Source organism: Armigeres subalbatus, chromosome 1 (genome assembly GCF_024139115.2).
Source record: "Armigeres subalbatus isolate Guangzhou_Male chromosome 1, GZ_Asu_2, whole genome shotgun sequence".
NCBI lineage: Eukaryota > Metazoa > Arthropoda > Insecta > Diptera > Culicidae > Armigeres > Armigeres subalbatus.
This window is the reverse complement of record NC_085139.1, coordinates 266,163,169-266,182,049: the sequence shown is the minus strand read 5'-3', so window position 1 is coordinate 266,182,049 and position 18,881 is coordinate 266,163,169.

Genomic DNA, 18,881 nt, shown 5'->3' with positions numbered 1-18,881 from the left:
GCAGGTATGAATCTGTAACCAAAATCTACCTCCAAACTATAGCTGTTCATACCCATTTTGGGAATATAATTCGGAATTCCATAACCCGTGCTATCATTGTCTGTCCAAGCGTTGGAAGATGGGTGAATTTTACTCCTTATGTTTAAAGCAGTAGTGTTTCCATCGAATTTATTGAATTTTGTATTCGGGAAAGTGAAAAAAGTGCTTTGTGATATAATGCGAATTCGAGGTGTTCATAGAAGATGATTGTGTTCGTACGAATGTGTTGCCGAGAGATAGTTTTCGTATAATTTAGAGATGGTTCTATTGGTAATGCAAGTAGTTCTAACTTTATGAAGAAGACAATCCTGAGCAAGTGTAATTGTGAGTATTTTACGTTACAATTTTTTGTGAATTGAATTTTCAATTTACAGTCATTGCAAGTTCTATACTAAATGTTGTACTTGTGTATGTAAATTCTCAATCATAAAGGTTTTCCTGAATTCAAAAATCAGTATCTACAGGTTTGCTAGCAAATTGACCAATTTCTGTGATTCCCATCTGTTTTTTTTTTAATTTTTTTTTTCATTTTTTTTCAATTTCTGTGATTTCCATCTGTTTTTTTCTTTCCTCACGGGTTTCTTTCATGGAAATAACAACCGCTCTACTATAGTGTTGAAACGACAATAATTTTATTTCTTAAACTTATCTACAATTACAGTTTTCTTACAAGCTAAAATTCTACCTCCACCAACGCTCTCGTTATTCTATTTGGTATGACGCTTACCTCACTGATGTGATAAACACATTCATAAACACATTCTGTAAGAAAACTGCGAACCGAGATCGGCAATTACCCCAGGGCTTTCGGAATAATGAACAACCCGGCTGGCGTGAATGCTAGCTAAGAACTAATTTATTTTGCTACCTTCTAAGCTATATATAATAGTATATACAAACATAATACCTTAACACTACGATGCGATGTGTACCTGGCTATCATAAAACTCCAGGCAAATCTCTCATTGCCATTATCTTGTTGGCGCCGCAAATGTTTATTTCAGCATTTCTCCATGCTTCTAACTTATTTTCGTAAGCAGATTGTCTCGAGGTAGAACAATCATAATGAGCCCTGCATGTCGTATAGAAGAATGCGTCATATGCATATCGTAAAAACAGGCAGAGACCAGTCAGTGAAGCGACCCAATGAATCATGCTTGATAATCAATCTATGAATCAATGTAAAATAATAATCGCGTTCGTAACACCATCATTATTCTGAAATACCTTGGTGATTATGCCTTTTATCCATTTTGTACTCAACATATCATCTTCGGCGATAGCTACTATGTCATTCACTGCTAGTAATTTTACCTGATTTGTCCATTTATTCCGTTTTCTTAAACTCGTTAGATACCGTTTTGACGTAGGACTTACGTCTCTCTTTACTATACCGGGTGTCATTTCAAAATTTCTAAATCGGCCGCGTTACGCTGTGTTGAAAGATTTCAAACGTTAATAGCTTTTACCCTAGTGAATAGATTTCTGTAGTAAACCCCTCAATCGACAGCTTTCAAGTATGCCTTTCATATTAATGCTTGATAATATCCGAAAACTTGTTTCAATAGGCCTAAAACTGTTTTCAAAGCAAAACATTGAATTCACGAAAACCTATAAATATGGGTACCGCATCATTCTTGCATCATTCCATTACCACGTTCTGATTGGTGCAGACGTCAACGAATGAGCTCACGCTAGGTCTGCTAAGAAGGCATAAAATAGCGCAGCGCGAATTTTTCCTCTCAATCTGACCGAAACAGGCAAAGCAATAACAGCAGCGCATCGTCGGAATTTGTGAACGGTTGCATCATCGTCTCAGCCACGCATTCGCAAGCCTAAGCCTTTTTTAAGAGCAAGGCAGAATCGTCAGCATTCTCAGGTTAGCATCATCGGCATTTTCAGCCCGGCATTGTCGAGAAGCCAACAGTAAGCGGCGGCACGGCGGTGTGACGATAGAGTGTCGACGACAACACTACTGATCAAGTTTTCTCGGCCGATGGCAGCAGCGGTTAAGCGTTTGGTATTCCTGCAGACATCGATTCATAATGTTTTAAACAATCATAAACTCCCAGTTGAACCGCTCAAGAGGAAATTTGCATCTAACATTGTGAATGGATCTTTTCAGAACCACTAATATACTTACTAAAGAGTTTTTCGCAATAGAATCAATTTGAAAATGTAGTAACAGCTCAAACATCGATTTTTCATCAAATGTTGGATTTTTTGGCATTGATAAAAAAATATCTAGATAAACATTGTTTGATACTGACCGCACACAAAGCGAACCCCAACAAACAACGACAAGCTACAAATAAGCATGTAAGTTGAATTATTGTTTATTTGTAATCTTCATAGCTGAATAAAATGGATGCTGAAACTAGACATGGATGAATGGATGAATGCTAGACAGATTTCATCTCAACATTTGATCCAACTAATATTCGACTTGGCCTATTTATTTGTTTACCACCTTTATTTGAGGTCGAACTAACGTTTTAGTTTTATGACATTTCAGCACATTGGGGAAGTGTAACAATGTGCTGAACTAATGATTTTTAAAGTTCTCTGTTCGACTATGATGTGATGCTCTAAAAGGGTGGTCGAATTGAGTTTGAAATAGTAGATTACCAGATCTATCGCACAGATGGAAGAAAACATTATAATAATTTATGCTTTTTCCGTTTGAAAAGAAAATCGCGAAGGCTTGAATTGATGATATTTAGATAGGAAAATGATAATTTATTTTCAAGACATTGTTGGAATCATTGTCAAGAACACTCAGGCTTTTTTATATTCGTGGGGCAATACATAATTGTTTCATGATTTATAATTGATTTCTGATCTATAAAGCTGTTGGAGATTACAACGAACAAAATTGCTGGAGCAATGAAGAAAATTCAAGCAGTTGTTGTAAAGTTGTGCGGATACGAACACAAACAAATTCATAAAAATCGACCATATTGGATGTCTGTTACAGATTTCCTAAGTACTAGTTGTTTTTTCTATATGTAAATTTAATGTTGATATGTGTAGTTATTTACTCGTTGCATGTGTGGTATTTAATGGAACAATCATTTCGCAACCGGTTATTCAGAGATTCCGAGCAAGGTCGAACATAAAAATCATCAAATTTTCATAAACCCCATCATTGGAGACGAATTTTATTTTATCGTTTTGACATTATTTTCTTATATTTTTCCCAGTTATGAATGGTTATGACTGGCTGAACAATGGTTGAATTAAAAATCTTCTACAGTTATTAACAAACTGTAGTTTGACAGATTGACTTGTTGATTAAGAGTCCAATTATGATTCATATTCAATCATACGATTATTTATGTTTTGCATTGAGTAAGCCATAACTTACAAATGAAGGATGGCGCGGATGGCAACGTTACCGGCGGATGATCAAATGTCAGCAGTTCGAGACCCGATTTAGGAAAATTTTGAAATGATTATATGAAAATAGCAATTGCAATACGTTCAATGGAGTTCAATGGAGATTGATGATGTTACTCTCAATGCGTTATTATTTTCGAAGAACTTGCATGTAGCTGAATGAAGGCTAAGTAAAATGCTTATTAGAGGTTTAACGAATCAGGTAATACAATTGTTTTTCAAAATGTGATGTTACAGCTGTATAACTTCTCCAAAATTGTGTGAACAAAGCCTGAACAGAAGTTACGATAAGCAATAGTACAGACATAATTCAACACAGTGCTGAACTGAATCATCACACTGATGTTAGTTAAACTAGTGAATGTTTGTTGGGACGTGACTGAATGATCATCCCATGTTACCAATTCTAAATCTTATCACCCGAAATCCCATGTCCGGGTGTTTCCTTCCATCTACTACTAAGGGCCACATACACGTTCCAACATGTTGTACAACTTTGACTCCACCCCCAGAAAATTTGGTTCGGTTGGAGTAAAGTCGGATCCGTCTGTGAGCAAGTTGTACGACAGTTGTACAGTACAACTTACCCACAGACGGTCCGACTTTACTCCAACCGAACCAAATTTCCTGGGGGTGGAGTCAAAGTTGTACAACATGTCGGAACGTGTATGGGGCCCCTAACAATGTTATCTCTAAAAAGAACACGTACTTCTCACCTGAACTGCAATTCTAAGCTCGCTTGCCCGGCTTATTGGCCTGTATCAAGCAAAAAGTCCCGTTAGAAAATAGACGCCAGCAGCGAAGAACAAGCGAAAAAAAGACGAAGCTCTTCTCTAACGTGTTGATAATGATGACGCTGTGGATGACAAAGAAGCGGGATACAAGACACTGGCTGATTGCCCTAATAAAAAATCTCAATAGAAAAACAATAGGAATAATTGTTACAGTACGATGAAATTAATGGTAATTACGCCAAACTCTATTGTCACTCACAATAGAATAACAACAGAGAATATCGTTTTCTACCATACAGCCTATTGTAAATGGCAGTTTTACAATAGAAAATATAGATATATATTTTAATAATAGAAAATGGGGGTTGTTATATATCTTTACATTAAAAAAATCGATTTTTTCTCAAACAAAATTTTGCCATTACAATAGAAATTATTGTAATTCTATTGCCCACATTTTGCCGGTAATAGAATCTATTCTACGTCTAATTGAACAACAATATGGCAACTTGATTGGTATAATATAGGAACAGTAGAGTTTATTATTCATCAATAAAATTTATTGTATTTTTATAATTTGGTACGGCAAATGCTGGGTAAAGCGTACCATTGGTACTTCGCGTACCTGAAGGAATAAAATAGACCCCATCTCGCGGTCCTTAGCCTCTTACCCAGCAACTCCTATCCCTACCTCCCAGTGGTGCTGGCCAGGATACGAGCAATCTTAGGGAAGATCGGGTAACCAATCTCGACGGGAACTTTGGTCGTATGCTGACAGGGAAGGGGGGTTTTCTCCTCTCCGGAGGTGCAAATCTTATTGAGCGTCTGTTCTCCAGGTCAGGATCGGCTCACAACAGCGTCTGTTCTCCATGTTAGGGGCGGCTGATCATCGTCCGAGTGCCAGCGAGGGACTCTAAGTGAAACTGTGCACCATGGTCCACCGGAAATAAGGAGGAATGGTCCTCCGGAAATTTAGGGGTTTGGTGTCAGGCCCTGCAAGCCAGCCTTTAAAATCATAAGCAACGAACAATCAACAAGAGAGTACGGACCGGAACCATCGGCGAAGACCACTGCGACGAAAAGGGACTAGCGATTGGAAACTCGGTTCGTGGAACTGCAAATCTCTCAACTTCATCAGGAGCACACGCATACTCGCCGATGTGCTTAAGGACCGTGGATTCGGCATCGTAGCGCTGCAGGAGGTTTGCTGGAAGGGATCAATGGTGCGAACGTTTAGAGGTAATCATACCATCTACCAAAGCTGCGGCAACACACGAGCTGGGAACAGCTTTCGTAGTGATGGGCGATATGCAAAGGCGCGTGATCCGGGTGGTGGCTGATCAATGAAAGAATGTGCAGGTTCAGGATCACAGGCCGGTTCTTCAACTTCAGCATAATCAACGTCCACCTAGCCCACACTCCGGAAGCACTGATATTGATGATAAGGACGCATTCTACGCGCAGCTGGAACGTGAGTACGACAGCTGCCCAAGCCACGACGTCAAAATCATCGCATAGGAGATTTGAACGCTCAGAGTTGTGCGCAAGAGGAGGAAACTATTGGAAAGTTCAGCGCGCTCACCGGGTGACGAACGAAAACTGGCTCTACGACTAATTGATTTCACCGCCTCCAAGAATTAATGGCCATTCGCAGCACCTACTTCCAACACAGCCTCCCGTATCGGTACAATTTTCTGGAGATCACCACTGCCAGACAGAATCACAAATCGACCACGTTCTACGATTGATGGACGGCACTTCTCCGACATTATCGACGTCAGGACATATCCGTGGCGCTAACATCGACTCCTTGACCACTATCTGGTGATGGTTAAACTGCGTACCCAAAACTCATCCGTCATCAACAATGTTTCCGGTACCGACGACCGCCGCCCGGTACGACCTAGAGCGACTGAAGCCAAACCTGATGTCGCCACTGCATACGCTGCCGCAGCAGCCCTCGAGGCAGCGTTGCCGGAAGAGGGTGAGCTCGATGGGGCCCCTCTCTTGAGGACTGCTGGAATACAGTCAAAGCAGCCATGCTAACGACGCAGCGGAGAACAACGTCAGGTATATGGGTCGAAATCGACGGAACGATTGGTTCTGACGAAGAGTGCAGACAGATTCTGGAGGAGAAGGGACGCAGCGCGGGCGGTCGCGCTGCAGCAAGGTACCCGGCAGAACGTGGAACGTTATAGACGGAAGCAGGAGACAGCCAGACCCGCCTTTTTCAGGAGAAGAAACGCTACCGCCTGGAAGAAGCGGAGTGCGAGGAGATGGAACAGCTGTGCCGTTCTCCAAGATACACGCACCGAATTCTATCAGAAGCTCAACGCATCCCGCGTAAAGGCTTCGTGCCGCGAGCCGAAATGTGCCGGGATAAGGATGGGAGCATCTTGACGGACGAACGATGTGGTGGATCGAAAAGGTGGAAGCAGCACTCACGAGGAACATCTGAATGGCGCTGAGAGTACAGGCAGTGAAAGTCAAGGCAGCTTGGAGGGAGATCAGATTCAGCGGACGATGGAAGCCAACCAGCGCCCCACCTTGAGGGAAGTTAAAGGATGCCATTCAACAGCTAAAAGACCAATAAAGCAGCTGGTAAGGATGGTGTTATCGGAGCTGAGCTCATCAAGATGGAGCCCAGGAAAAGCGTAGGCCACTTGCCTGCGGTCAAACTGATAGTCAGAATCTGGGGAAACCGAACAGCTACCGGAGGAGTGGAAGGAAGGGTTATATGCCCCCGATCTACAAGAAAGGCGACAAACTGGAGTGTGAGAACTTTCGAGCGATCACCATCCTTAATGCCGCCTACAAAGTGATACGTCCCAGATCATCTTCCGTCGTCTGTCACCATTAGTGAACGAGTTCGTGGGGAAGTTATCAAGCCGGCTTTGTTGACGGCCGCTCGACAACAATTGACCAGATCTTTACTGTGCGGCAAATCCTTTCAAAAATGCCGTGAATACCAGGTCCCAACGCACCATCTGTTCGTTGAAGTTTCAAGGCGGCATACGACAGTATAAACCGCGTAAGAGGCCTATGGAAAATTATGGACGAGAACAGCTTCCTCTAGTTACATGTATTGCTATATTTTCGCACTCTATCAAAACCTTATACATGCAGACATCACTTCTATTTGTCAAGCTGCGTCTATTGGTAGATATATAGTGTTATGGGATCTCCAGGTCTTCTCTCAGGCCATATGTTCTCTCCCTAAACCGGACTGATGCATGCTTTTAAAATCAAATCAAAGAATCAAAGAGAGGCAAAATGCATGGTTTTTGAAAAGGATTATATTTTCCCTTGCCTTTCAAAGAAGGGATCATACCTTCCCTTGCATTGAACCGGGCAATTCCTTGAATTGACCTTTCCCGTCGAAAGATTTTATTTGTTCTATGGATTTTTCATTTTATTTAAGGTCAACTTTCCCAAGGAACCCATATTTTTGACGCCTCTAAGTATTTTTAAAATTTAAAACAAAAAAAAGTGTTTTTTTCAAGTTTGACTAACATTTGCTCGATTTTGAACGAACCTCGGGTGAATTTCTCAGACAGGTTCACAAGTGCAGCTCTTTTTCGGTTTTTGGTTTCTATTTTTCAAATAGTTAAAGGCCTCAAAAAGAGGGTTCTTCAGGAAAGTTGACCTTGAATAAGCCAAAAAATCGACAAAGGCAAGATACGAGATACAATTTTTGAAGGGAAAGGTCAATTGAAAAAAGGAACCATATCATCTTTTGCTTTCTGCCTGGCAAATACATCCTACGAATTAAGGAATCTTACCTTCCCTTGCCTCCAACCGCGCAAATGCTTGAATTGAAAAAAGGCACTATATCATCTTTTGCTTTCTGCAGGATCTTCTGCCATCTTTTGAAAGAAGGGATCACATCTTCCCCCGCCTTATTTTTGGTCGAATTAAGCCAAAAATCATCTGGCCGTCAAACAGATAATTTGGCCGAAAATGCCGTTTGGCTGAAATGATCGCTTGGCAGATAAGGGCGATTTGGCCGAAAAAGTCATTTAACCGAATAGGCCATTTGATCGAAAATGCTGTTTGTTCGAAATTGTCATTTTTGCAGAATGGGCCATTGGACTGAAAATGCCATTTCGACTGACAAAAACTTTCAAGACTTTCTCGTAGAATATGTTTACACGTAATCTCAATGTTGTCTATAAAATCACTGGAACTCATGTGTATTTTGTTTAATACTTTAATGATCTATTCCGAATCTGATTAAATTTTTAAAAATCCCTTAAATCTATCCAAAACTATAACACAAAAAATATCACAATTCATTGCACAGCACATGTTTCGAAATGAACAGATTGATATGAAATTTGCGAAAAAAGAATCCATGTGTCTTGAAAGGAATCGAACCCTCAACCTCCTATTCTCTAGATAGTTATCACGCCTTTGATTGATTGTGTTTCTTGAATACAAGAAAAGTCCGTAGAAATCTAAAAGGAACGAATCGGCAATTTCTTTCTATGTCTTTATTTACGTGAATTTTAAAATTTATTAAGTTCTTCACGTGCATATAGAAGCTTTTTCGATCGAGAGTACTTTTTCATTCCGTTTTTCAAAGTTGGAGGCTAACAACAGATCTGTGGACATGATTTGATAAGCCGTTCTTGAAATCGGCAGACTAGTGGTTTATGGTTTCGCTGGTTTACCTCTCAACTGGCTTGTGAGCGGTTTGGCAGAGATTGCAAACCCTCATGCGCGACGATAGTAGCCAACAGTTCCAAAGAATGATTTTAGCTGCTTTGACGACTTGTTACACTCTGCAACTTTTTACGCTAGCCATAAATCTTGTACTGCCGTAATCTGAAAAAGTGACGTATGCGCCTTTTTACATCATGCATATTTTTCATTTTTCTGTTAAAGACAGAGGCGCATCCACGTTCCAAGTCGTAGACAAAGGCGAAACGCCGATTTTGGCAAAAACTCAGATGTTGCGAAATCCGTGCAAATAAAAAATATCTTTGAAGTACAAATAATACAAACACCAATTTGAAATACAAACACCTTCCGGGCAGAATCCTCACATAATTTGTGATCTTTAATTTTTGATTTTCACGACAATTATTGCATTTCCAACTAGAATGAATGTTCATTTCGTATTTGCTTTTTTTCGTTTAAACTATTCTGATCAAAATCAATGTAAGATAAGGAAGAGAAGGGTAGTAGTTTAGCTGGGATGGTAGTGCATAGGAAGTTTACTCGGGAAGCTAAAAATATTTCATTGACGGCGCTTCGAAGATATTAAAACAAAAGCCAAGTTTCGCTCAATGTGATAAAAAAACGCGCGTACTCAATGTTCTGCGTCGCCGGAGAAGGACGCATCCATCATGTACCCCACGTCTTCCAGTAGTGGCTGTCGAGAAGAGTCGTGCTTATTTCGAAAGACCGACGCACCAAAAGTACACGAAGCATACATTTTTTATATGCCTCTAGGCGGACTCACCTCTGATAACCATTAACATGAATTATTGTACCCAGTTGAAAACCGGGAGCTCGCGACAATCGAGTTTTTCCTTGTTTTCTTGTCGCATATACCTAGTGCGCATCATGGCGCACGGCGGTGGCATAGATACGCACTAGCGCGATGCAGTTGCGACATCAGGAAAAGGAAAACTCAATCGCCGCGAGCTTCGATTGAGTTTTTTCAACTGGAAGCCAATATTCAACTCACCGTCTTCTCGACTACATAAAAACCTTTTGCTCGACTGGTGGTTGTTGACATAAAGATATTTTGAGCTAGATAAAGATTGTCGCCGCGTCGTGTCCGGAACATCTTTTGCCGAAGAGGATAGGGGATCTAAATGTCAATGAAGGAAAAATACATAGATTTGACAGTTAGGTACCACACTTGTTTCGGACAGCAGAACAAAGGGAACCGAAGCGACAATCTTTATCTGGTAACTAAAATGTCTTTTTTGCACACTCACTGCAAATTAGTTGAAAAACTGACCATAAAATAAATAAAGAGGAAGAAATCTCTGAGGAATGTTATGAGCTAGATTTTGCTTTTTTCCAAAATTATTGCTGAAAATAGTGTCTTAATCATGTACACAAAATTAAAGATTTTTTAATCTTATTCATTCAAACTATTCTCTCTTCTACCTTTTATCCATTCGACAGCTAGTCTTTGACTTTTTGTCCTTCGATTTTTTTTTGTTCCACAGCCCATCCTGGAATGCTTCTTGGACTTTTTATTGATTTTCTAGATTTTTTATAGATCGTAGCGGAAATCATGTGATCATCAAAGAATTTTTTGGGAAGTTCAGAAATCCTTGCAAACGAGATTTTATACGGGCTTATAGCTGTTAGTCTTTCCTTAGATTTCCACAATCCTTTCCGGGCTCTGCAACACTTTTTCCTGTATGCTTCTAATAATACAATTATACGTGTTATAATTATAATAAATGGCTAATTTTTTTGTTAATTTGGATTAATGTTGAACTCTATGATTATTTTAAATCTGATTAACCTTGATATCCCCTTTGGAAACACTCAGATCTAGTCAGAAAATAACTTCATACAAAACTACATACGTTAAGCTGTATAATATTTGATGATATTTTTGTAGACATAGAAATCAGACCTATCAGACAGTATAGCAGCTAAAATAATTATCTAGATATTATGTTCTCATAATCGCGTAGGATAAGCTCTGACTGTCCTACCTAGGAATATTTATGCGTAGGACATGTCCTACTTGTCCCACCCACTCCCGGCGCCACTGAAAGAATTCGATGAGTACTTCGTTAACACCATTTTGGAAAAGATACGTCACTTTTTCAGATTACGGCAGGTAGGGTGATTCGACTATGACAGATGCTGCTGTCTATTTTATTCAATCCAACTTAGTAGCATCTAATTTAAAGTGCGTTGCGCAATCTGTCAAATATTTTCACATGCTTTTCCCCCTAATTAAACTTCATTTGGTCCAACACGTCATACACGTCACACGTCACACACTGATTAATTATCTGGACTTAGAGGCAGCTTTTTTTTCACTTCGTGAACGATCCGGCGTACCAAATGATAACACGTTCGATCGCGCACTGATAAATTATCTGCTCATCGAAGTGACTCTTTTCACTTCGCTGACATCCCGGCGTTCTGAATCGCTGTTTGAAATCGTAATTTGGTAGAAAGGGTCATTCGGCCAAAAATGACATTGGCACAAACCAACACAGGCCAAAACGTCGTTTCGCCGAACCGGTCACTTGGCCGAAAAGGCCATTGGACGAAAATACCGTTTGGCCGAAATGGTTGTTCGGTAGGAAAAATTATGGCTGAAAATGAAATAATACGAGCAAAAATGTCGGTTGCCGAACTGGTCTTTTGGTCGAAAAAGTTGTTTGACCGAAAAGGTTATTTTGTCAAACTGATCGTTAGGGGCGGGCATTTGGCGAAATGACATTCAGATGACAGATGACATTCTCAGCCGTATGGCCTGAAGCAAATTGGCCCTTTTAGCCAAACAGTATTTCGACCACATGACCAGTTCAGCCAAAGGACATGTTAGGGGCAAACGGCTTTTCTCGGCCAAATTGCTACATTGCACAATAGGACAGCCCCATACAAAGGAGTGGCCAAAACTACCAAAAGGCCAATTTTCGATTTAGGCAAGTAAAATGTGATGATAACTAATAAACTAATAATAACCTATATTTTAATAATCAGAATGGTTTTTGTTTTTAGATTTTGAGGGGTGGAGGGCGTTCAAACTAGCCCCTCCTAGAAATGATATTTTACGTTTTTGGGAAAACGGTCATGTTTGCCAATTTTTGTCCTAAAAGTAACAATATTTATATATCGTTAGCTCTTAAACAGATCTATGTGATAGTCTTGATGATGTAATAATAGGAGGAGTCTCTTGTGGGCACCGTCGTTTATGGCACCCCCATGTATCTTTTGACAGATAAGAGATGCTGTCATTCTGACAACGGTCTTTGTTTGCTATAATATCATGATGTTTTGTGCTCAATATCAAACCGGATGGTTATTCTCTTTTGAACTAGAAACAAATAAATTTTTTCGTACAAGAAAACAAAAAAGTTTTTTGGCCTTTTTCAAAGTGTCATAAATTTAAGGATTTAATTCGTGAGTTCTAATGCGTATTTACACAGTAAATTTAATCTATTTTGAGGCCCAATGTCGATTGCCATCAAAATTTTAGCGAATTTTTTTTTCTTTTCGTTCCAAAAGGCCGCAAATTCGATTGTGGCACCTTTATTGGTTCGGTTATGGCTCTCATTTTATTGATAAATCATTCAATATCGTTTTATTGTCCCTTAACTTATTTTTTAATAACGTTTAAGGCAGTTTTTATAATTAGTTTGACATAATTGTTCAAATGAGTTTATTTAATATTTTGTTCTTGGGCATGTTCAGTCATTATAACACTTTTTGGAACAAAGGTTGACCGATTTGTTGCAACAAGTTGATTCGACGCGGAATGCTTTCCCATTGTTTCCGTTGAAAATTGGTCAGATCGGACTATGGGATCAAAAATTATAGCCAAATATTATTTTTGAAATGAACGAGAAAGGCACTATTGCTGCTAGGGTGATTAATCAGGATTTTTTGACTGTGATGCATACCAATACAAGTAAACCAATGAAAAATTAGAACCCATTTACCTAAAGTGCTATTTAGACCTTTCTTATGTGATTTTTTCAACACCTCCTTAATGCAACGAGGGAGGCATCATCACTGCTAGGTGAATTGATTTGAGTTTTGTTAGCGTCTCCGGTTTTAGAATGAATAAACTATCTCTTGTCTTCAAATCTGGGTGGTTTTTATTCATGCTTCTTTATTTTAGCTTAAGTTTTCAAGGGTGCCAACCGAACCAAGAATGAAAATGTTCAAAATGTCAAATTTTCTAAATTGTCTTTTTTTCTAAATCGATGAAACTATATTAATTTCTTTGCTAGTAGTAAGGTTATAAGTTTAGCTTTCGATTGCTATGCAAATGTCGACATAAGATCAACCAGGGCCAAAGTTATGGACCAAACACAAAAGGGTGCCCAAACCGAACCTCCTCCCCACTTTTCAAGTATTTGCACCACAAAATCGTATCAACAATATTAAATGGGATCATATCGGTGGTGCCATGACTACTTTGAAGGATTGATTTTAGCCCGAGCGAAGATATTTACAACTTTCTTCGATGGTCCGCTCTGAACCTTCGCCGAAACGAAGGAAACGAGAACACATTGACTCTAGCAACGTTGATTCAGCGTCATCGTGAAATGTAAAGCAGCATCATTTTCACTCTTGTTTACAAAGTTTCGGCGTTTGCTCGTCCTGACCGCGTCCAAGCGCAGCAGAACCTACATATTCGAATTGTTCGTCCGAGACGCTGAGCAAAACGTGCGGAAACCAACGTATGATTATTGTACACTTCCAACCGTTTGAATAGCCAGCTACCTCATCGGAACGGACTATTCTAGTACTGCACCAAAATAAATTGAAATAATGTGGCGGATGATAAGTGTCCGTCGTCGTACATCCGCTACGCTTCATTTCGGGCACGGGACAAGCACACGAACACGATGGGGCTTGAAAGTTTGACATCTCGTTTGAGAGGCGGCCCCATCATCATTGGTGTGCTAAATATTTTCAAAGCACAGCGCGCTATCATCATCGTGTGATTCCGGCACTGGGCCATTGCTCGTCGATAGTTCGATCGCGTGATTCGTTTGATAGAGGTACTTCCTTAAACATTTGTCTAGCGTTTGGAACAAAACAAGCAGCATGCGGGACATGGATGGGGAGGTAGCTGTCGTGATAACATGTTGTTTCCATTTTCGTCGGGAAGCCTAATTGAGTTCTGGTAGACCCACATATTGCACCATGAAAACAGATGGCAGCGCTACGGATCTATAGTCGTCTCGTCTTGGGGCTGAATCTGACCTCGTTATTCAATTGGATATCTATTTGATTGCGTGATTTCTTCTCGAATCGGAAACACTTGCTATACAACAAAGTTTATTGATTACATAGGTCTTTTTGCGTTGATGAAAATTCAAATAATACTTTATCTTTACTGGCATCGCATTCCACAATTCCACAATAAACTGTGAGATTTCTCAATTAGTTACATTGTGGTATAGCAAGAAAAATCAGTCCCTTCAGTAATCCAATCTTAGGAAGAACTCTAAGTAATTTTTAAATGCCCAAGAATTTCACAAGTATTCTAACTTGTTTATTTGGCATTTGATTCTTTTGTATGTGCATATTCAAATGAATGGGATTTATTTCATTCTAAACTTATTATCAAAGCTATAAAGATATAAGGAAGGAAGATTCTTAATCCACAGCGAAATTTTCCGTCGACTTTGACCGTTAAATGCTCTGTCTGCGTAGTCTATTTTGGTACAAAGGTTCACATTGCATTGATACATGAAAATGCATGTGACAAGAAACGTCCATAAACTGTCACATAATTCAGCCTTATCTTATCCGATCGATTATTTGGTGCTCGGTACACACCCACCGTCCGGCGCTTTTATTTCCGAATAAATTTGAACCCTAAATGATTTGGTCGCAAATGATTTTTCTGAACATATACTTTGAAACCAATCTCCTGACTAAGTATTTAAAAAATCATGGCTCTTTATCAGATCTATTCATGTACAATAAATGTACAAGAGCAACGTTAGTATTGGAAATTGCTAATCTGAGTAATTATCTACAAAATTATATACGCCCAATTAGGAGAGCTCCAGATAAACATACTGGTAGGCATACTGCGGATTTCGCGATTAATAGACTTTGAATTCCAGTTTTGGACACAGACGCGCGAAAGGTATTGCGTAACAATCCCCAGTGGACGTGTGTAGGTCATTACGTTTGACCCATTCAAAATTTGACATACCGATCCGATCAGCTGTACTGAACGTGGGCGTGGATTAGAGTGTCGGCGATAAGAGGTGTTATGAAGCATTTTCAGCATTCATGTAAAAATTTCCTAAAAGGTAATGCTTTTTTGTTTTAAATGACAAAAAAAACATAACCAAACTGAATTGATTTTTTTGTTGTCTTTATTCAGGAGAAGAATTGATTTTTAATCCGTAAGCAAATTAAATTTTAATGTAACAAAACAACTATACCAGGAAGCTGCAGAATGTTTGTCTTGTAATAGTAATAGTAAGATAGTTATGATAATTCGAATGAAATGAAAAAATGTCTAAGAACCAGAATACTACTAGTTTTGGCAATGCTTCCTTTTTAAAATTTGCAACGTGTTTTAGTCAGGTTCATGGTGAGAGTAGATATTCGAATCGGGTTCTATATGACTAAAGGCGGGTCTATATTTAGCATAGTGCGATAGAGTCACACACGCCTGTCAGACTGTCGACAGCGCTGCATATGTCCCAGCAAACATGATACAATTATGCGTCCGCCGGCAAAATAGACCTATTGGGTAAGTAAGTCTCGACTCCACAAGATAATCTTCACATGTGCGAGTTGGACGAAATGCAATTAGCTTTTTTATAGATTTCAATGCGACCGACTAGTACCGTATAGAAAGTGACGGAAAGGGCTGTTTGACGAATATATTCGTCAAAGCATTTGACCGAATACCACTAGGCCGAAAGTTGTTTGAGCAAATCCTTGTCAGGATTTGGAGAAAAATCCTTATAAAGATTCGAAGCATATCCTGGTTGGGATTTGGAGCAAATCCTGGTTGGGATTTGAAGCAAATCGTTGGCAGGATTTGGAGCAAATCCTTGTTAGGATTTGGAGCAAATCATTGTCAAGATTTTGAGCAAAACCTTGTCAGGATTTGGAGCAAGTCCTGCCAGAATTTGGAGCGAATCGTTGGCACGATTTGAGCAAGTCCTTTCAGATTTGTAGCAAATCCTCATCAGGGCTTGAGCAGATCCTATCAGGATTTGGAGCAAATCCTGGTCGGATTTTGAGCAAATTGCACGCGATTTGGAGCAAATCCGTCAAGAATTGGAGCAAATCTTTGTCAGGATTTAGAGCAAGTCCTTGCTAGAATTTGGAGTAAATCCTTGTCAAGATCTGGAGCGAATCGTTGGCAGGTTTTGAGCAAATCCCAAAGGGATTGAGCAAATCATTATCAGGATTTGGAGCAAATTTCTGGTCGGGATTTGGAGAAACTCTTGTCATGATTTGGAGCGAATCCGTGTAAGAATTGGAGCAAATCTTTGTCAGGATTTGAGTGAATCGTTAGCAGGATTTGGAGCAAATTTTTGTCAGAATTTGATGCAAATCCGTGTCAGAATTGGAGCAAATCCTTAGATTTGGAACGAATCTCCAGGATTTGGAGCAACCTTGCTAGGATTTGGAGCAAATTCTCTGTCTGGATTTAGAGCAAACCCTTGTCAATATTTAAAGCAAACTTTCATTAATTTGGAAAACTTTATCAAGATTTGGAGAAAAATCCTTATCAGAGTTTGGAACAAACCTATCAGGATTTGGAGCAGCCTTGGGATTTCTGAGCAAATCTCTTGTCAGGATTTGGAGCGAATCGTGGGCAGGATTTTGAGCAAGTCCTTTTCAGGATTTGGAACAACTGTGCCACAATTTGGAGCAAGTCCTTGTCAGGATTTGATGAAGTCCTTGCCAGGATTTGGAGCAAACTTACTAGAGTGGAGCAAATCCGTGTCAAGACTGGAGCAAATCCTTGTCAGATTTGGAGCAACTCAGATTTGGAGCAAACCTTGTCAGGATTTGGAGCAAACTTGTCAGGATTTGGAGCAAATCCTTATCAGGATTTGGAGCAAATCCTGTCAGATTTGGAGCAACTTGTCAGGACTTGATCAAACTTGTCAGAATTTGGAGCAAATCCTTGTCGGATTTGAGCAAACTGCCAGGATTTGGAACAAAACTTATCAGGATTTGGAGCAAATCCTATCAGGATTTGGAGCAAACTTATCAGGATTTGGAGCAACCATCAGGATTTGGAGCAATCCTTATCAGGATTTGGAGCAAATCCATAGGATTTACAACTTGGCAGGATTTGGAGCAAATCCTTGGCAGGATTTGGAGCAACTTGTCAGAATTTGAGCAAATCCTCGTCAGAATTTGGAGCAAATCCTTGTCAGATTTCGAGCAAATTCATTGTGACAAAGTCCTTTTCATGATTTGGAACAAATCGTGCCAGAATTTGGAGCAAATCCTTGTCAGGATTTCATGCAGTCCTTGCCAGGATTTGATGAAGTCCTCGCAGGATTTGGAGCAACCTTACTAGGAGTTGAGCAAACTCGGTCAAGTATTGAAGCATATATTGTCAGATTTGGAGCAAATCCTGCTAGGATTTGGAGCAAACCTTGTCAGGGATTTGGAGCAAATCCTGTCAGAATTTGGAGCAACTCTTGTCAGGATTTGGAGCAAATCCTGTCTGATTTGGAGCAAATCCTTGTCAGGATTTGGAGCAATGTCGATGGAGCAACTCCTTGTCAGGATTGGAGTAAACCTTGTCAGGATTTGGAGCAATCCTTGTCAGGATTTGGAGCAACTCCTTGTCAGGATTTGGAGCAAGGATGGTCCAAGATTTGAAGCAAACTCATTGTGATTTGGAGCAATCCGTGCCAGAATTTGGAGCAAGTCATTGTTGGATTTGAAGCAAGTCCTTGCAAGATTTGGAGCAAACATCTAGGAGTTGGAGCAACTGTGTCAAGAATTGGGGCAAATCTTTGTCAGATTTGGAGCAATCTTATCAGGATTTGGAGCAAACTTGTCAAGATTTGGAGCCACTCCTTGTCAGGATTTGGAGCAAATCCTGTCAGGATTTGGAACAAATCTTTGTCAGGATTTGAGCAAATCCTTGTCAGGATTTGGAGCAAACTCTGTCAGGATTCAAATCAAATCCTTATCATGTTGGGATTTGGAGATACACTTGACAGGATTTGGAGCAAACTTGTCAGTATTTGAGCAAATCCTTGTCAGGATTTGAGCAAATCCTGTCAGATTTGGAGCAAACTTTGTCAGGATTTGAGCAAATTGTCAGGATTTGAGCAAATTTGTCAGATTTGGAGCAAATCCTTGTCAGGATTTGGAGATCCTTGTCAGGATTTGGAGCGACTTTGTCAGGATTTGGAGAAACTCCTGTCAGGATTTGGAGCAACTCTGTCAGGATTTGGAGAAATCCTTGGCAGGATTTGCAAGTCCTTGCCAGGATTTGGAGCAAATCCTTGCAGAATTTGGAGCAAATCCCTGCCAGAATTTGAGCAAATCCTTGCCAGGATTTGGAGAAAATCCTTACAGAGTTGGAGCAAATCCGTGTCAAGAATTGGAGCATATACTTGTCAGGATTTGGAGCAAATCCTTGTCAGGATTTGGAGCAACTCCTTGTTAGGATTTGGAGCAACTCCTTGTTAGGATTTGGAGCAACTCCTTTTCAGGATTTGGAGCAAATCCTTGTCAGGATTTGGAGCAACTCCTGTCAGGATTTGGAGCAAATCCTGTCAGGATTTGGAGCAACCCTTGTCAGGATTTGGAGCAAAATCCTGTCAGGATTTGGAGCAACTCCTTGTCAGGATTTGGAGCAACTCCTTGTCAGGATTTGGAGTAAAACCTTGTCAGGATTTGGAGCAACTCCTTGTCAGGATTTGGAGCAAGGATTTGGTCCAAGATTTGAAGCAAAACCTTGTCAGGATTTGGAGCAATCCGTGCCAGAATTTGGAGCAAGTCATTGTCAGGATTTGAAGCAACCTTAGC